At 54.0% G+C, this 19,515-nt stretch overlaps 9 non-coding genes across 9 annotated transcripts; all 9 read right to left on the reverse strand.

Annotated features, from left to right (window-relative positions):
* Positions 1-2,458: 2,458 nt before the first annotated feature.
* LOC146801582 (5S ribosomal RNA) lies at positions 2,459-2,577 on the reverse strand. Its single transcript, XR_014968293.1, has one exon. It is a non-coding gene; the product is annotated as a 5S ribosomal RNA (ribosomal RNA).
* Positions 2,578-3,533: 956 nt separating this feature from the next.
* On the reverse strand, positions 3,534-3,652 carry LOC146801583 (5S ribosomal RNA). The gene has a single exon (XR_014968295.1). It is a non-coding gene; the product is annotated as a 5S ribosomal RNA (ribosomal RNA).
* Positions 3,653-6,529: 2,877 nt separating this feature from the next.
* On the reverse strand, positions 6,530-6,648 carry LOC146801584 (5S ribosomal RNA). Its single transcript, XR_014968296.1, has one exon. It is a non-coding gene; the product is annotated as a 5S ribosomal RNA (ribosomal RNA).
* Positions 6,649-7,604: 956 nt separating this feature from the next.
* LOC146801585 (5S ribosomal RNA) lies at positions 7,605-7,723 on the reverse strand. Its single transcript, XR_014968297.1, has one exon. It is a non-coding gene; the product is annotated as a 5S ribosomal RNA (ribosomal RNA).
* Positions 7,724-10,591: 2,868 nt separating this feature from the next.
* Positions 10,592-10,710, reverse strand: LOC146801586 (5S ribosomal RNA). Its single transcript, XR_014968298.1, has one exon. It is a non-coding gene; the product is annotated as a 5S ribosomal RNA (ribosomal RNA).
* Positions 10,711-11,668: 958 nt separating this feature from the next.
* On the reverse strand, positions 11,669-11,787 carry LOC146801587 (5S ribosomal RNA). Its single transcript, XR_014968299.1, has one exon. It is a non-coding gene; the product is annotated as a 5S ribosomal RNA (ribosomal RNA).
* Positions 11,788-14,669: 2,882 nt separating this feature from the next.
* LOC146801588 (5S ribosomal RNA) lies at positions 14,670-14,788 on the reverse strand. The gene has a single exon (XR_014968300.1). It is a non-coding gene; the product is annotated as a 5S ribosomal RNA (ribosomal RNA).
* A 956-nt stretch (positions 14,789-15,744) lies between these two features.
* Positions 15,745-15,863, reverse strand: LOC146801589 (5S ribosomal RNA). The gene has a single exon (XR_014968301.1). It is a non-coding gene; the product is annotated as a 5S ribosomal RNA (ribosomal RNA).
* A 2,895-nt stretch (positions 15,864-18,758) lies between these two features.
* On the reverse strand, positions 18,759-18,877 carry LOC146801590 (5S ribosomal RNA). The gene has a single exon (XR_014968302.1). It is a non-coding gene; the product is annotated as a 5S ribosomal RNA (ribosomal RNA).
* Between the last annotated feature and the right edge of the window lie 638 nt (positions 18,878-19,515).

Below are 19,515 nucleotides of genomic sequence, written 5' to 3' on the forward strand. Positions count from 1 at the left end.
TGCCCTCCTACCATTATTGAGTCGGCGAAATCCCTGGGAATAACCCTTGACGGCAGCTTGCATATGCATGGCCGTATAAACGCGATGGCCAAAACGGCTAGATTCCACCCGAGCTACCTAAGAAACCTAAAACCCTTCCTCGATGTGTCCGGCCTTAAAATGGCAACCCAGGCCCTAGTCATTTCCAGACTTGAATATGGATGCTCTACTCTTGCAGGGCTACCCAAGAACTCTCTGGCCCCGTTGAAAGCCTGCCTCAACACCGCCGCCAGACTCGTAACGGGTTGAAAACAATTTGACCACATCTCTCCCCACCTCAAAGCTCTGAACTGGCTTCCCCAGAAGGCCAGAATACAATTTGAAGTGGCTTGCATAACTCACAAAGCTCTGTACGCGAATTCACCTACATATCTTGCACAAAAACTCGTGATATCCGGACAGGCCAGAAACTCCCGATCTGCCAAAAAGCACGCTTCGGGAAGAAAAAAACCTGCAATCGAGCCTTCTCTGGGGCCGCTCCAAGAATCTGGCACTCTCTCCCACCCTCCATCAGAAGACTTCCGTCACTGGCACACTTTAAGAAGGAGACCAAAACTTTCTTTAACAGGAAAATAGCTCATCTAAGGAATACTTTACAATCACCTCATAGACTTGTTCCACCCTCCACCTCGGCATTATCCACGGCCTCCACGGATGACACATTTTTCTGGACTCCTGGGCATCCCCCCCAAGAGCTGAGACTGCGCGCCTCTTGTACATGTAACTACCCGCTCTAATTTGTTATCCCACATGTAGCTTCGACCTCAGACGGGGTGCACCTCGTGGATATGGAAACCTTCTTGTATGGTTTTTTTATCTGCATGCTTCAATTTTCTCCCACATGTAGCTTGGACCTTAGACTGCGTGCTCCTCCTGTATATTGTATCCCTATCTCTCCCAATCTGATCCCTCCCATCCTTATGCGTTGTTTTCCCCCCCTCAATCCTGTAAAGCGCTCTGATACCCTCACGGGTCTGGTTCGCGCTCTATAAAACTATAAATAAATAAATAAATGACACGCAGGCTCCGACCTCCCTATAGGTGCCAGCTGGGGAGCTAGCAAACCAGCAGCCTGGTGTTTTCACCAAGAGCCTGGCCTTGCTTTGCACTGGGCTCTAAGGCACTCTATCGGGCCGCTCCGCCATGTGGCAGGGGCTGCCGGACTACAACTCTTCAACTCATGCTCACCCGCAGAAGCATTGGCATGGCAATTTTTTTCCCAGGGAGCTCTGGCTGCAAGTTTTCTTTTCTTTTTTTTTATCAGAGACCGAGCCCTCGTATGCAAATCACGTCCATGTCCAGGGCCTGCCACCGTGTGTATAGAGAAGAGAGACTGAGATGAGGGTCTGAGTGCTCTATGGTTGCGTGGTCCTCGTTGCCAACGGCCTGACTTCAGCAGCCGCCCGTCCTTAAAGGCGGTGAGGCCACGCCCCCGCCCTTTTGGACATAAGGAGTGTATGTCAGGCTGAAGAAAGGTCAGCTTGACAGACACTCTTTATGTTCAGGCCAGGAGTTGGAGATGCGCTAAATGCGCAGGCTCCCGGCTGCCTAAGCTGAGGTTTGCTGGGCTGAGGATGTCACAGCTCTGGTGGGCCTGACCTCCTCGGCTCAGCAAAAGGTCCTTGAGGCCCTCCCCTCCTGTTGAGGGAGAGCTTCAGTGAAAGCCTCGTAGCTGGACGCTTCATTTTTAAACCCCGAAGCGCCAACGGCCGAGTGTCTGTCACCGACTCTGTCCCCATCCTGCTCTGTAACGAGTGAGCGACTGCTGCCTCCCCTCATTGGCTGACCAAGGTAGCAGTGGCAACCCTCTTGGCAGCTCCCGGAGGCCTGCAGCAGGTAAGTGTTGCTTTTTTCTTGACGCCGTTTGGTTCGTTTGTTCGTGTGCGCATGTATGAATGTATGTGTATTTGTGAGTGAGTGTTGTGTACGGGGTGTGTGCGAGTGTCTGCTTGTGAATGCATGGGTGTAAGTGAGTGCGTATGTGTGTGCGTGTGTGTGCGCCCCGCACCCCTCTCGGTTGTACTCGGCGGCCCTCGCTGCCTGGCTCTCCGGCTCACCCCCCCTGCTTTCGGGCTGCTGGGGAAAGCCAATAGATGGGGACCTGGAACCGATGCTGGCCCGTGCAGCAGCTCTGCGCCGCCGAGAGAAGAAAACCACATCTTGCGGGGTTGGGGTGGGGGTGGGGGGGGGGGGTGTTGGAGTCGGTCCCGTGTTCTGTCTTATGGCACAGCTTTTTTTCTTTCTGGACCCAGTGTAAAGCGCAGCCGAATGTTCAATATCCGAGCGGAAAGTTATGGGCCCTGAGTGTTGCGAACCTGATGGCGTTTTTTTTTTTTTTAAGAAACAAAAAATAAAATAAAAGAGTAGAATAGATCCCGCCCCCAAAAAAACGGAAGTGCCATTGGTCAGAGAGGCAAAATGCCTACAGCACCTGGTATTCCCAGGCGGTCTCCCATCCAAGTACTAACCAGGCCCGACCCTGCTTAGCTTCCGAGATCGGACGAGATCGGGCGCATTCAGGGTGGTATGGCCGTAGGCACGAGAGCGTGCCTGTTCAGGCCTCTTGTGCTGCGGCAGCCCGCGTGTCATCACCAGGCGTCCCTCGAGTACCTTTGCACATTTCCCTTTAACACCTGCCCTCCATATCAAACTTCCTGCACACTGCCAAGCACAGCCCTCTCTTGCACTTGCTTACTTTACACTTTCGCACAGGCTGGCTGCGACCACCCTTCTTTAGGGGCCGGCATTAGCAGCAGACCAGCAGCCGGACCTTTTTAACAAGCGCCGCCTAGCCTTGCTTCGCACTGGCCTCCAGGCACTTGCTTCGCCCTGGCCTCCAAGGCACTCTGCTCGGGACACTTCTCTATGTGCCGGGGGCTGCAGGGACTCCCGCTCAGCAGCTGATGCTCACCCGAACTCTGGGGAGGCAACTTCTTTACCCTCAATCTCTGGCTGCCGCAAGTCTCCTGTCTTTTTGTAAAAAAAGAAAAAACACCAAGAACTGGCCCCTCATATGCAAATAATGTCCGTGCCCCGCCCCCTCTGTCCGTATAGAAAAGAGAGTGAGGCGAGGGTCCGAGTACTGCCTGGGTCCATGGCCCTTAATGTCACGGGCCTGGCTCTCCGCCTCAGCGGGCCCCTGCTCCCGGGCTGCCTCGGACAGCCCAGCCGAGGGAGGGGGGCCCCCGGAACCGGGGCCGGCGCAGCCCATCAGCAGCGGCAGCTTGCAGCAGCTCCCCAGCCTTAGCTAGGGGTCCTCTGTCCTGTCTTAGGGCAAAGTTTTTCTTCATTTTCTTTCAGTTTTCGAGTTTAAAGTTAAGGGCCACGCATATTGTAAACTCGTTGCCGGTTTCTTTATAAATAAATAAAAAAAAAAAACAAAGAGGAGGAGGGAGAGGAGGAGAGCAGAATATATGTATATTTGTTAGAAAATGCTATGAGCCAGGAAGATTAGGTGTGATTGTGCAGGGGACGCGCAGCAGCGAGTGGCAAAATGCCTACAGCACCTGGTATTCCCAGGCGGTCTCCCATCCAAGTACTAACCAGGCCCGACCCTGCTTAGCTTCCGAGATCGGACGAGATCGGGCGCATTCAGGGTGGTATGGCCGTAGGCATGGGAGGCTGCCTGTTCAGGCCTCTTGTGCTCACACCACCCGCCACTCTGGAACCTTCTGCGCTGCGCACACTTGCACACTTCCCTTCAACAACTGCCCTCCCTTGGCAAGCTTGCTACAGATAGCCAAGCACAGCCCTGGCTTTCACCAGCCGTGCGCTTGCTTATTTCACACTTCTGCCGCCAACATCTCCTACCTTATGTACGCCCACCGTACACAGGTCTACATAAAAATCTCTTTCCCCGAGGACATTTTCTCCCTAAACGAGGCACTGAAGCGGCCAGTCCACTGGCTCACCAGCAACCAGCTTAAACTCAACGCAAACAAAACGGAATTCCTTCTGACCCCCCCCCCCCACCCAAACCAAACCCAGACATCCAGGAATGGATCAAGACCATCACTGCACTCAACTGCCCTCCTACCATTATTGAGTCGGCGAAATCCCTGGGAATAACCCTTGACGGCAGCTTGCATATGCATGGCCGTATAAACGCGATGGCCAAAACGGCTAGATTCCACCCGAGCTACCTAAGAAACCTAAAACCCTTCCTCGATGTGTCCGGCCTTAAAATGGCAACCCAGGCCCTAGTCATTTCCAGACTTGAATATGGATGCTCTACTCTTGCAGGGCTACCCAAGAACTCTCTGGCCCCGTTGAAAGCCTGCCTCAACACCGCCGCCAGACTCGTAACGGGTTGAAAACAATTTGACCACATCTCTCCCCACCTCAAAGCTCTGAACTGGCTTCCCCAGAAGGCCAGAATACAATTTGAAGTGGCTTGCATAACTCACAAAGCTCTGTACGCGAATTCACCTACATATCTTGCACAAAAACTCGTGATATCCGGACAGGCCAGAAACTCCCGATCTGCCAAAAAGCACGCTTCGGGAAGAAAAAAACCTGCAATCGAGCCTTCTCTGGGGCCGCTCCAAGAATCTGGCACTCTCTCCCACCCTCCATCAGAAGACTTCCGTCACTGGCACACTTTAAGAAGGAGACCAAAACTTTCTTTAACAGGAAAATAGCTCATCTAAGGAATACTTTACAATCACCTCATAGACTTGTTCCACCCTCCACCTCGGCATTATCCACGGCCTCCACGGATGACACATTTTTCTGGACTCCTGGGCATCCCCCCCAAGAGCTGAGACTGCGCGCCTTCTTGTACATGTAACTACCCGCTCTAATTTGTTATCCCACATGTAGCTTCGACCTCAGACGGGGTGCACCTCGTGGATATGGAAACCTTCTTGTATGGTTTTTTTATCTGCATGCTTCAATTTTCTCCCACATGTAGCTTGGACCTTAGACTGCGTGCTCCTCCTGTATATTGTATCCCTATCTCTCCCAATCTGATCCCTCCCATCCTTATGCGTTGTTTTCCTCCCCCTCAATCCTGTAAAGCGCTCTGATACCCTCACGGGTCTGGTTCGCGCTCTATAAAACTATAAATAAATAAATAAATGACACGCAGGCTCCGACCTCCCTATAGGTGCCAGCTGGGGAGCTAGCAAACCAGCAGCCTGGTGTTTTCACCAAGAGCCTGGCCTTGCTTTGCACTGGGCTCTAAGGCACTCTATCGGGCCGCTCCGCCATGTGGCAGGGGCTGCCGGACTACAACTCTTCAACTCATGCTCACCCGCAGAAGCATTGGCATGGCAATTTTTTTTCCCAGGGAGCTCTGGCTGCAAGTTTTCTTTTCTTTTTTTTTATCAGAGACCGAGCCCTCGTATGCAAATCACGTCCATGTCCAGGGCCTGCCACCGTGTGTATAGAGAAGAGAGACTGAGATGAGGGTCTGAGTGCTCTATGGTTGCGTGGTCCTCGTTGCCAACGGCCTGACTTCAGCAGCCGCCCGTCCTTAAAGGCGGTGAGGCCACGCCCCCGCCCTTTTGGACATAAGGAGTGTATGTCAGGCTGAAGAAAGGTCAGCTTGACAGACACTCTTTATGTTCAGGCCAGGAGTTGGAGATGCGCTAAATGCGCAGGCTCCCGGCTGCCTAAGCTGAGGTTTGCTGGGCTGAGGATGTCACAGCTCTGGTGGGCCTGACCTCCTCGGCTCAGCAAAAGGTCCTTGAGGCCCTCCCCTCCTGTTGAGGGAGAGCTTTAGTGAAAGCCTCGTAGCTGGACGCTTCATTTTTAAACCCCGAAGCGCCAACGGCCGAGTGTCTGTCACCGACTCTGTCCCCATCCTGCTCTGTAACGAGTGAGCGACTGCTGCCTCCCCTCATTGGCTGACCAAGGTAGCAGTGGCAACCCTCTTGGCAGCTCCCGGAGGCCTGCAGCAGGTAAGTGTTGCTTTTTTCTTGACGCCGTTTGGTTCGTTTGTTCGTGTGCGCATGTATGAATGTATGTGTATTTGTGAGTGAGTGTTGTGTACGGGGTGTGTGCGAGTGTCTGCTTGTGAATGCATGGGTGTAAGTGAGTGCGTATGTGTGTGCGTGTGTGTGCGCCCCGCACCCCTCTCGGTTGTACTCGGCGGCCCTCGCTGCCTGGCTCTCCGGCTCACCCCCCCTGCTTTCGGGCTGCTGGGGAAAGCCAATAGATGGGGACCTGGAACCGATGCTGGCCCGTGCAGCAGCTCTGCGCCGCCGAGAGAAGAAAACCACATCTTGCGGGGTTGGGGTGGGGGTGGGGGGGGGGGGGGGGGGGTGTTGGAGTCGGTCCCGTGTTCTGTCTTATGGCACAGCTTTTTTTCTTTCTGGACCCAGTGTAAAGCGCAGCCGAATGTTCAATATCCGAGCGGAAAGTTATGGGCCCTGAGTGTTGCGAACCTGATGGCGTTTTTTTTTTTTTTTTAAGAAACAAAAAATAAAAGAGTAGAATAGATCCCGCCCCCAAAAAAACGGAAGTGCCATTGGTCAGAGAGGCAAAATGCCTACAGCACCTGGTATTCCCAGGCGGTCTCCCATCCAAGTACTAACCAGGCCCGACCCTGCTTAGCTTCCGAGATCGGACGAGATCGGGCGCATTCAGGGTGGTATGGCCGTAGGCACGAGAGCGTGCCTGTTCAGGCCTCTTGTGCTGCGGCAGCCCGCGTGTCATCACCAGGCGTCCCTCGAGTACCTTTGCACATTTCCCTTTAACACCTGCCCTCCATATCAAACTTCCTGCACACTGCCAAGCACAGCCCTCTCTTGCACTTGCTTACTTTACACTTTCGCACAGGCTGGCTGCGACCACCCTTCTTTAGGGGCCGGCATTAGCAGCAGACCAGCAGCCGGACCTTTTTAACAAGCGCCGCCTAGCCTTGCTTCGCACTGGCCTCCAGGCACTTGCTTCGCCCTGGCCTCCAAGGCACTCTGCTCGGGACACTTCTCTATGTGCCGGGGGCTGCAGGGACTCCCGCTCAGCAGCTGATGCTCACCCGAACTCTGGGGAGGCAACTTCTTTACCCTCAATCTCTGGCTGCCGCAAGTCTCCTGTCTTTTTGTAAAAAAAGAAAAAACACCAAGAACTGGCCCCTCATATGCAAATAATGTCCGTGCCCCGCCCCCTCTGTCCGTATAGAAAAGAGAGTGAGGCGAGGGTCCGAGTACTGCCTGGGTCCATGGCCCTTAATGTCACGGGCCTGGCTCTCCGCCTCAGCGGGCCCCTGCTCCCGGGCTGCCTCGGACAGCCCAGCCGAGGGAGGGGGGCCCCCGGAACCGGGGCCGGCGCAGCCCATCAGCAGCGGCAGCTTGCAGCAGCTCCCCAGCCTTAGCTAGGGGTCCTCTGTCCTGTCTTAGGGCAAAGTTTTTCTTCATTTTCTTTCAGTTTTCGAGTTTAAAGTTAAGGGCCACGCATATTGTAAACTCGTTGCCGGTTTCTTTATAAATAAATAAAAAAAAAAAACAAAGAGGAGGAGGGAGAGGAGGAGAGCAGAATATATGTATATTTGTTAGAAAATGCTATGAGCCAGGAAGATTAGGTGTGATTGTGCAGGGGACGCGCAGCAGCGAGTGGCAAAATGCCTACAGCACCTGGTATTCCCAGGCGGTCTCCCATCCAAGTACTAACCAGGCCCGACCCTGCTTAGCTTCCGAGATCGGACGAGATCGGGCGCATTCAGGGTGGTATGGCCGTAGGCATGGGAGGCTGCCTGTTCAGGCCTCTTGTGCTCACACCACCCGCCACTCTGGAACCTTCTGCGCTGCGCACACTTGCACACTTCCCTTCAACAACTGCCCTCCCTTGGCAAGCTTGCTACAGATAGCCAAGCACAGCCCTGGCTTTCACCAGCCGTGCGCTTGCTTATTTCACACTTCTGCCGCCAACATCTCCTACCTTATGTACGCCCACCGTACACAGGTCTACATAAAAATCTCTTTCCCCGAGGACATTTTCTCCCTAAACGAGGCACTGAAGCGGCCAGTCCACTGGCTCACCAGCAACCAGCTTAAACTCAACGCAAACAAAACGGAATTCCTTCTGACCCCCCCCCCCCACCCAAACCAAACCCAGACATCCAGGAATGGATCAAGACCATCACTGCACTCAACTGCCCTCCTACCATTATTGAGTCGGCGAAATCCCTGGGAATAACCCTTGACGGCAGCTTGCATATGCATGGCCGTATAAACGCGATGGCCAAAACGGCTAGATTCCACCCGAGCTACCTAAGAAACCTAAAACCCTTCCTCGATGTGTCCGGCCTTAAAATGGCAACCCAGGCCCTAGTCATTTCCAGACTTGAATATGGATGCTCTACTCTTGCAGGGCTACCCAAGAACTCTCTGGCCCCGTTGAAAGCCTGCCTCAACACCGCCGCCAGACTCGTAACGGGTTGAAAACAATTTGACCACATCTCTCCCCACCTCAAAGCTCTGAACTGGCTTCCCCAGAAGGCCAGAATACAATTTGAAGTGGCTTGCATAACTCACAAAGCTCTGTACGCGAATTCACCTACATATCTTGCACAAAAACTCGTGATATCCGGACAGGCCAGAAACTCCCGATCTGCCAAAAAGCACGCTTCGGGAAGAAAAAAACCTGCAATCGAGCCTTCTCTGGGGCCGCTCCAAGAATCTGGCACTCTCTCCCACCCTCCATCAGAAGACTTCCGTCACTGGCACACTTTAAGAAGGAGACCAAAACTTTCTTTAACAGGAAAATAGCTCATCTAAGGAATACTTTACAATCACATAGACTTGTTCCACCCTCCACCTCGGCATTATCCACGGCCTCCACGGATGACACATTTTTCTGGACTCCTGGGCATCCCCCCCAAGAGCTGAGACTGCGCGCCTTCTTGTACATGTAACTACCCGCTCTAATTTGTTATCCCACATGTAGCTTCGACCTCAGACGGGGTGCACCTCGTGGATATGGAAACCTTCTTGTATGGTTTTTTTATCTGCATGCTTCAATTTTCTCCCACATGTAGCTTGGACCTTAGACTGCGTGCTCCTCCTGTATATTGTCTCCCTATCTCTCCCAATCTGATCCCTCCCATCCTTATGCGTTGTTTTCCTCCCCCTCAATCCTGTAAAGCGCTCTGATACCCTCACGGGTCTGGTTCGCGCTCTATAAAACTATAAATAAATAAATAAATGACACGCAGGCTCCGACCTCCCTATAGGTGCCAGCTGGGGAGCTAGCAAACCAGCAGCCTGGTGTTTTCACCAAGAGCCTGGCCTTGCTTTGCACTGGGCTCTAAGGCACTCTATCGGGCCGCTCCGCCATGTGGCAGGGGCTGCCGGACTACAACTCTTCAACTCATGCTCACCCGCAGAAGCATTGGCATGGCAATTTTTTTTCCCAGGGAGCTCTGGCTGCAAGTTTTCTTTTCTTTTTTTTTATCAGAGACCGAGCCCTCGTATGCAAATCACGTCCATGTCCAGGGCCTGCCACCGTGTGTATAGAGAAGAGAGACTGAGATGAGGGTCTGAGTGCTCTATGGTTGCGTGGTCCTCGTTGCCAACGGCCTGACTTCAGCAGCCGCCCGTCCTTAAAGGCGGTGAGGCCACGCCCCCGCCCTTTTGGACATAAGGAGTGTATGTCAGGCTGAAGAAAGGTCAGCTTGACAGACACTCTTTATGTTCAGGCCAGGAGTTGGAGATGCGCTAAATGCGCAGGCTCCCGGCTGCCTAAGCTGAGGTTTGCTGGGCTGAGGATGTCACAGCTCTGGTGGGCCTGACCTCCTCGGCTCAGCAAAAGGTCCTTGAGGCCCTCCCCTCCTGTTGAGGGAGAGCTTCAGTGAAAGCCTCGTAGCTGGACGCTTCATTTTTAAACCCCGAAGCGCCAACGGCCGAGTGTCTGTCACCGACTCTGTCCCCATCCTGCTCTGTAACGAGTGAGCGACTGCTGCCTCCCCTCATTGGCTGACCAAGGTAGCAGTGGCAACCCTCTTGGCAGCTCCCGGAGGCCTGCAGCAGGTAAGTGTTGCTTTTTTCTTGACGCCGTTTGGTTCGTTTGTTCGTGTGCGCATGTATGAATGTATGTGTATTTGTGAGTGAGTGTTGTGTACGGGGTGTGTGCGAGTGTCTGCTTGTGAATGCATGGGTGTAAGTGAGTGCGTATGTGTGTGCGTGTGTGTGCGCCCCGCACCCCTCTCGGTTGTACTCGGCGGCCCTCGCTGCCTGGCTCTCCGGCTCACCCCCCCTGCTTTCGGGCTGCTGGGGAAAGCCAATAGATGGGGACCTGGAACCGATGCTGGCCCGTGCAGCAGCTCTGCGCCGCCGAGAGAAGAAAACCACATCTTGCGGGGTTTGGGGGGGGGGGGGGGGGGGGGGGGTGTTGGAGTCGGTCCCGTGTTCTGTCTTATGGCACAGCTTTTTTTCTTTCTGGACCCAGTGTAAAGCGCAGCCGAATGTTCAATATCCGAGCGGAAAGTTATGGGCCCTGAGTGTTGCGAACCTGATGGCGTTTTTTTTTTTTTTTAAGAAACAAAAAATAAAAGAGTAGAATAGATCCCGCCCCCAAAAAAACGGAAGTGCCATTGGTCAGAGAGGCAAAATGCCTACAGCACCTGGTATTCCCAGGCGGTCTCCCATCCAAGTACTAACCAGGCCCGACCCTGCTTAGCTTCCGAGATCGGACGAGATCGGGCGCATTCAGGGTGGTATGGCCGTAGGCACGAGAGCGTGCCTGTTCAGGCCTCTTGTGCTGCGGCAGCCCGCGTGTCATCACCAGGCGTCCCTCGAGTACCTTTGCACATTTCCCTTTAACACCTGCCCTCCATATCAAACTTCCTGCACACTGCCAAGCACAGCCCTCTCTTGCACTTGCTTACTTTACACTTTCGCACAGGCTGGCTGCGACCACCCTTCTTTAGGGGCCGGCATTAGCAGCAGACCAGCAGCCGGACCTTTTTAACAAAGCGCCGCCTAGCCTTGCTTCGCACTGGCCTCCAGGCACTTGCTTCGCCCTGGCCTCCAAGGCACTCTGCTCGGGACACTTCTCTATGTGCCGGGGGCTGCAGGGACTCGCGCTCAGCAGCTGATGCTCACCCGAACTCTGGGGAGGCAACTTCTTTACCCTCAATCTCTGGCTGCCGCAAGTCTCCTGTCTTTTTGTAAAAAAGAAAAAACACCAAGAACTGGCCCCTCATATGCAAATAATGTCCGTGCCCCGCCCCCTCTGTCCGTATAGAAAAGAGAGTGAGGCGAGGGTCCGAGTACTGCCTGGGTCCATGGCCCTTAATGTCACGGGCCTGGCTCTCCGCCTCAGCGGGCCCCTGCTCCCGGGCTGCCTCGGACAGCCCAGCCGAGGGAGGGGGGCCCCCGGAACCGGGGCCGGCGCAGCCCATCAGCAGCGGCAGCTTGCAGCAGCTCCCCAGCCTTAGCTAGGGGTCCTCTGTCCTGTCTTAGGGCAAAGTTTTTCTTCATTTTCTTTCAGTTTTCGAGTTTAAAGTTAAGGGCCACGCATATTGTAAACTCAGTTGCCGGTTTCTTTATAAATAAATAAAAAAAAAAAACAAAGAGGAGAGAGGGAGAGGAGGAGAGCAGAATATATGTATATTTGTTAGAAAATGCTATGAGCCAGGAAGATTAGGTGTGATTGTGCAGGGGACGCGCAGCAGCGAGTGGCAAAATGCCTACAGCACCTGGTATTCCCAGGCGGTCTCCCATCCAAGTACTAACCAGGCCCGACCCTGCTTAGCTTCCGAGATCGGACGAGATCGGGCGCATTCAGGGTGGTATGGCCGTAGGCATGGGAGGCTGCCTGTTCAGGCCTCTTGTGCTCACACCACCCGCCACTCTGGAACCTTCTGCGCTGCGCACACTTGCACACTTCCCTTCAACAACTGCCCTCCCTTGGCAAGCTTGCTACAGATAGCCAAGCACAGCCCTGGCTTTCACCAGCCGTGCGCTTGCTTATTTCACACTTCTGCCGCCAACATCTCCTACCTTATGTACGCCCACCGTACACAGGTCTACATAAAAATCTCTTTCCCCGAGGACATTTTCTCCCTAAACGAGGCACTGAAGCGGCCAGTCCACTGGCTCACCAGCAACCAGCTTAAACTCAACGCAAACAAAACGGAATTCCTTCTGACCCCCCCCCCCCCCACCCAAACCAAACCCAGACATCCAGGAATGGATCAAGACCATCACTGCACTCAACTGCCCTCCTACCATTATTGAGTCGGCGAAATCCCTGGGAATAACCCTTGACGGCAGCTTGCATATGCATGGCCGTATAAACGCGATGGCCAAAACGGCTAGAATTCCACCCGAGCTACCTAAGAAACCTAAAACCCTTCCTCGATGTGTCCGGCCTTAAAATGGCAACCCAGGCCCTAGTCATTTCCAGACTTGAATATGGATGCTCTACTCTTGCAGGGCTACCCAAGAACTCTCTGGCCCCGTTGAAAGCCTGCCTCAACACCGCCGCCAGACTCGTAACGGGTTGAAAACAATTTGACCACATCTCTCCCCACCTCAAAGCTCTGAACTGGCTTCCCCAGAAGGCAGAATACAATTTGAAGTGGCTTGCATAACTCACAAAGCTCTGTACGCGAATTCACCTACATATCTTGCACAAAAACTCGTGATATCCGGACAGGCCAGAAAACTCCCGATCTGCCAAAAAGCACGCTTCGGGAAGAAAAAAACCTGCAATCGAGCCTTCTCTGGGGCCGCTCCAAGAATCTGGCACTCTCTCCCACCCTCCATCAGAAGACTTCCGTCACTGGCACACTTTAAGAAGGAGACCAAAACTTTCTTTAACAGGAAAATAGCTCATCTAAGGAATACTTTACAATCACCTCATAGACTTGTTCCACCCTCCACCTCGGCATTATCCACGGCCTCCACGGATGACACATTTTTCTGGACTCCTGGGCATCCCCCCCAAGAGCTGAGACTGCGCGCCTTCTTGTACATGTAACTACCCGCTCTAATTTGTTATCCCACATGTAGCTTCGACCTCAGACGGGGTGCACCTCGTGGATATGGAAACCTTCTTGTATGGTTTTTTATCTGCATGCTTCAATTTTCTCCCACATGTAGCTTGGACCTTAGACTGCGTGCTCCTCCTGTATATTGTATCCCTATCTCTCCCAATCTGATCCCTCCCATACCTTATTGCGTTGTTTTCCTCCCCCTCAATCCTGTAAAGCGCTCTGATACCCTCACGGGTCTGGTTTCGCGCTCTATAAAACTATAAATAAATAAATAAATGACACGCAGGCTCCGACCTCCCTATAGGTGCCAGCTGGGGAGCTAGCAAACCAGCAGCCTGGTGTTTTCACCAAGAGCCTGGCCTTGCTTTGCACTGGGCTCTAAGGCACTCTATCGGGCCGCTCCGCCATGTGGCAGGGGCTGCCGGACTACAACTCTTCAACTCATGCTCACCCGCAGAAGCATTGGCATGGCAATTTTTTTTCCCAGGGAGCTCTGGCTGCAAGTTTTCTTTTCTTTTTTTTTATCAGAGACCGAGCCCTCGTATGCAAATCACGTCCATGTCCAGGGCCTGCCACCGTGTGTATAGAGAAGAGAGACTGAGATGAGGGTCTGAGTGCTCTATGGTTGCGTGGTCCTCGTTGCCAACGGCCTGACTTCAGCAGCCGCCCGTCCTTAAAGGCGGTGAGGCCACGCCCCGCCCTTTTGGACATAAGGAGTGTATGTCAGGCTGAAGAAAGGTCAGCTTGACAGACACTCTTTATGTTCAGGCCAGGAGTTGGAGATGCGCTAAATGCGCAGGCTCCCGGCTGCCTAAGCTGAGGTTTGCTGGGCTGAGGATGTCACAGCTCTGGTGGGCCTGACCTCCTCGGCTCAGCAAAAGGTCCTTGAGGCCCTCCCCTCCTGTTGAGGGAGAGCTTCAGTGAAAGCCTCGTAGCTGGACGCTTCATTTTTTAAACCCCGAAGCGCCAACGGCCGAGTGTCTGTCACCGACTCTGTCCCCATCCTGCTCTGTAACGAGTGAGCGACTGCTGCCTCCCCTCATTGGCTGACCAAGGTAGCAGTGGCAACCCTCTTGGCAGCTCCCGGAGGCCTGCAGCAGGTAAGTGTTGCTTTTTTCTTGACGCCGTTTGGTTCGTTTGTTCGTGTGCGCATGTATGAATGTATGTGTATTTGTGAGTGAGTGTTGTGTACGGGGTGTGTGCGAGTGTCTGCTTGTGAATGCATGGGTGTAAGTGAGTGCGTATGTGTGTGCGTGTGTGTGCGCCCCGCACCCCTCTCGGTTGTACTCGGCGGCCCCTCGCTGCCTGGCTCTCCGGCTCACCCCCCTGCTTTCGGGCTGCTGGGGAAAGCCAATAGATGGGGACCTGGAACCGATGCTGGCCCGTGCAGCAGCTCTGCGCCGCCGAGAGAAGAAACCACATCTTGCGGGGTTGGGGTGGGGGTGGGGGGGGGGGGGGGGGGGGGGGGTGTTGGAGTCGGTCCCGTGTTCTGTCTTATGGCACAGCTTTTTTTCTTTCTGGACCCAGTGTAAAGCGCAGCCGAATGTTCAATATCCGAGCGGAAAGTTATGGGCCCTGAGTGTTGCGAACTGATGCGTTTTTTTTTTTTTTTAAGAAACAAAAATAAAAGAGTAGAATAGATCCCGCCCCCAAAAAAACGGAAGTGCCATTGGTCAGAGAGGCAAAATGCCTACAGCACCTGGTATTCCCAGGCGGTCTCCCATCCAAGTACTAACCAGGCCCGACCCTGCTTAGCTTCCGAGATCGGACGAGATCGGGCGCATTCAGGGTGGTATGGCCGTAGGCACGAGAGCGTGCCTGTTCAGGCCTCTTGTGCTGCGGCAGCCCGCGTGTCATCACCAGGCGTCCCTCGAGTACCTTTGCACATTTCCCTTTAACACCTGCCCTCCATATCAAACTTCCTGCACACTGCCAAGCACAGCCCTCTCTTGCACTTGCTTACTTTACACTTTCGCACAGGCTGGCTGCGACCACCCTTCTTTAGGGGCCGGCATTAGCAGCAGACCAGCAGCCGGACCTTTTTAACAAGCGCCGCCTAGCCTTGCTTCGCACTGGCCTCCAGGCACTTGCTTCGCCCTGGCCTCCAAGGCACTCTGCTCGGGACACTTCTCTATGTGCCGGGGGCTGCAGGGACTCCCGCTCAGCAGCTGATGCTCACCCGAACTCTGGGGAGGCAACTTCTTTACCCTCAATCTCTGGCTGCCGCAAGTCTCCTGTCTTTTTGTAAAAAAAGAAAAAAACACCAAGAACTGGCCCCTCATATGCAAATAATGTCCGTGCCCCGCCCCCTCTGTCCGTATAGAAAAGAGAGTGAGGCGAGGGTCCGAGTACTGCCTGGGTCCATGGCCCTTAATGTCACGGGCCTGGCTCTCCGCCTCAGCGGGCCCCTGCTCCCGGGCTGCCTCGGACAGCCAGCCGAGGGAGGGGGCCCCCGGAACCGGGGCCGGCGCAGCCCATCAGCAGCGGCAGCTTGCAGCAGCTCCCCAGCCTTAGCTAGGGGTCCTCTGTCCTGTCTTAGGGCAAAGTTTTTCTTCATTTTCTTTCAGTTTTCGAGTTTAAAGTTAAGGGCCACGCATATTGTAAACTCGTTGCCGGTTTCTTTATAAATAAATAAAAAAAAAAAACAAAGAGGAGGAGGGAGAGGAGGAGAGCAGAATATATGTATATTTGTTAGAAAATGCTATGAGCCAGGAAGATTAGGTGTGATTGTGCAGGGGACTGCGCAGCAGCGAGTGGCAAAATGCCTACAGCACCTGGTATTCCCAGGCGGTCTCCCATCCAAGTACTAACCAGGCCCGACCCTGCTTAGCTTCCGAGATCGGACGAGATCGGGCGCATTCAGGGTGGTATGGCCGTAGGCATGGGAGGCTGCCTGTTCAGGCCTCTTGTGCTCACACCACCCGCCACTCTGGAACCTTCTGCGCTGCGCACACTTGCACACTTCCCTTCAACAACTGCCCTCCCTTGGCAAGCTTGCTACAGATAGCCAAGCACAGCCCTGGCTTTCACCAGCCGTGCGCTTGCTTATTTCACACTTCTGCCGCCAACATCTCCTACCTTATGTACGCCCACCGTACACAGGTCTACATAAAAATCTCTTTCCCCGAGGACATTTTCTCCCTAAACGAGGCACTGAAGCGGCCAGTCCACTGGCTCACCAGCAACCAGCTTAAACTCAACGCAAACAAAACGGAATTCCTTCTGACCCCCCCCCCCCACCCCAAACCAAACCCAGACATCCAGGAATGGATCAAGACCATCACTGCACTCAACTGCCCTCCTACCATTATTGAGTCGGCGAAATCCCTGGGAATAACCCTTGACGGCAGCTTGCTTGACGGCAGCTTGCATATGCATGGCCGTATAAACGCGATGGCCAAAACGGCTAGATTCCACCCGAGCTACCTAAGAAACCTAAAACCCTTCCTCGATGTGTCCGGCCTTAAAATGGCAACCCAGGCCCTAGTCATTTCCAGACTTGAATATGGATGCTCTACTCTTGCAGGGCTACCCAAGAACTCTCTGGCCCCGTTGAAAGCCTGCCTCAACACCGCCGCCAGACTCGTAACGGGTTGAAAACAATTTGACCACATCTCTCCCCACCTCAAAGCTCTGAACTGGCTTCCCCAGAAGGCCAGAATACAATTTGAAGTGGCTTGCATAACTCACAAAGCTCTGTACGCGAATTCACCTACATATCTTGCACAAAAACTCGTGATATCCGGACAGGCCAGAAACTCCCGATCTGCCAAAAAGCACGCTTCGGGAAGAAAAAAACCTGCAATCGAGCCTTCTCTGGGGCCGCTCCAAGAATCTGGCACTCTCTCCCACCCTCCATCAGAAGACTTCCGTCACTGGCACACTTTAAGAAGGAGACCAAAACTTTCTTTAACAGGAAAATAGCTCATCTAAGGAATACTTTACAATCACCTCATAGACTTGTTCCACCCTCCACCTCGGCATTATCCACGGCCTCCACGGATGACACATTTTTCTGGACTCCTGGGCATCCCCCCCAAGAGCTGAGACTGCGCGCCTTCTTGTACATGTAACTACCCGCTCTAATTTGTTATCCCACATGTAGCTTCGACCTCAGACGGGGTGCACCTCGTGGATATGGAAACCTTCTTGTATGGTTTTTTTATCTGCATGCTTCAATTTTCTCCCACATGTAGCTTGGACCTTAGACTGCGTGCTCCTCCTGTATATTGTATCCCTATCTCTCCCAATCTGATCCCTCCCATCCTTATGCGTTGTTTTCCTCCCCCTCAATCCTGTAAAGCGCTCTGATACCCTCACGGGTCTGGTTCGCGCTCTATAAAACTATAAATAAATAAATAAATGACACGCAGGCTCCGACCTCCCTATAGGTGCCAGCTGGGGAGCTAGCAAACCAGCAGCCTGGTGTTTTCACCAAGAGCCTGGCCTTGCTTTGCACTGGGCTCTAAGGCACTCTATCGGGCCGCTCCGCCATGTGGCAGGGGCTGCCGGACTACAACTCTTCAACTCATGCTCACCCGCAGAAGCATTGGCATGGCAATTTTTTTTCCCAGGGAGCTCTGGCTGCAAGTTTTCTTTTCTTTTTTTTTATCAGAGACCGAGCCCTCGTATGCAAATCACGTCCATGTCCAGGGCCTGCCACCGTGTGTATAGAGAAGAGAGACTGAGATGAGGGTCTGAGTGCTCTATGGTTGCGTGGTCCTCGTTGCCAACGGCCTGACTTCAGCAGCCGCCCGTCCTTAAAGGCGGTGAGGCCACGCCCCCGCCCTTTTGGACATAAGGAGTGTATGTCAGGCTGAAGAAAGGTCAGCTTGACAGACACTCTTTATGTTCAGGCCAGGAGTTGGAGATGCGCTAAATGCGCAGGCTCCCGGCTGCCTAAGCTGAGGTTTGCTGGGCTGAGGATGTCACAGCTCTGGTGGGCCTGACCTCCTCGGCTCAGCAAAAGGTCCTTGAGGCCCTCCCCTCCTGTTGAGGGAGAGCTTCAGTGAAAGCCTCGTAGCTGGACGCTTCATTTTTAAACCCCGAAGCGCCAACGGCCGAGTGTCTGTCACCGACTCTGTCCCCATCCTGCTCTGTAACGAGTGAGCGACTGCTGCCTCCCCTCATTGGCTGACCAAGGTAGCAGTGGCAACCCTCTTGGCAGCTCCCGGAGGCCTGCAGCAGGTAAGTGTTGCTTTTTTCTTGACGCCGTTTGGTTCGTTTGTTCGTGTGCGCATGTATGAATGTATGTGTATTTGTGAGTGAGTGTTGTGTACGGGGTGTGTGCGAGTGTCTGCTTGTGAATGCATGGGTGTAAGTGAGTGCGTATGTGTGTGCGTGTGTGTGCGCCCCGCACCCCTCTCGGTTGTACTCGGCGGCCCTCGCTGCCTGGCTCTCCGGCTCACCCCCCCTGCTTTCGGGCTGCTGGGGAAAGCCAATAGATGGGGACCTGGAACCGATGCTGGCCCGTGCAGCAGCTCTGCGCCGCCGAGAGAAGAAAACCACATCTTGCGGGGTTGGGGTGGGGGTGGGGGGGGGGGGGGGGGGGGGGTGTTGGAGTCGGTCCCGTGTTCTGTCTTATGGCACAGCTTTTTTTCTTTCTGGACCCAGTGTAAAGCGCAGCCGAATGTTCAATATCCGAGCGGAAAGTTATGGGCCCTGAGTGTTGCGAACCTGATGGCGTTTTTTTTTTTTTTTAAGAAACAAAAAATAAAAGAGTAGAATAGATCCCGCCCCCAAAAAAACGGAAGTGCCATTGGTCAGAGAGGCAAAATGCCTACAGCACCTGGTATTCCCAGGCGGTCTCCCATCCAAGTACTAACCAGGCCCGACCCTGCTTAGCTTCCGAGATCGGACGAGATCGGGCGCATTCAGGGTGGTATGGCCGTAGGCACGAGAGCGTGCCTGTTCAGGCCTCTTGTGCTGCGGCAGCCCGCGTGTCATCACCAGGCGTCCCTCGAGTACCTTTGCACATTTCCCTTTAACACCTGCCCTCCATATCAAACTTCCTGCACACTGCCAAGCACAGCCCTCTCTTGCACTTGCTTACTTTACACTTTCGCACAGGCTGGCTGCGACCACCCTTCTTTAGGGGCCGGCATTAGCAGCAGACCAGCAGCCGGACCTTTTTAACAAGCGCCGCCTAGCCTTGCTTCGCACTGGCCTCCAGGCACTTGCTTCGCCCTGGCCTCCAAGGCACTCTGCTCGGGACACTTCTCTATGTGCCGGGGGCTGCAGGGACTCCCGCTCAGCAGCTGATGCTCACCCGAACTCTGGGGAGGCAACTTCTTTACCCTCAATCTCTGGCTGCCGCAAGTCTCCTGTCTTTTTGTAAAAAAAGAAAAAACACCAAGAACTGGCCCCTCATATGCAAATAATGTCCGTGCCCCGCCCCCTCTGTCCGTATAGAAAAGAGAGTGAGGCGAGGGTCCGAGTACTGCCTGGGTCCATGGCCCTTAATGTCACGGGCCTGGCTCTCCGCCTCAGCGGGCCCCTGCTCCCGGGCTGCCTCGGACAGCCCAGCCGAGGGA

Source organism: Triturus cristatus, chromosome 8 (genome assembly GCF_964204655.1).
Source record: "Triturus cristatus chromosome 8, aTriCri1.1, whole genome shotgun sequence".
Lineage (NCBI taxonomy): Eukaryota > Metazoa > Chordata > Amphibia > Caudata > Salamandridae > Triturus > Triturus cristatus.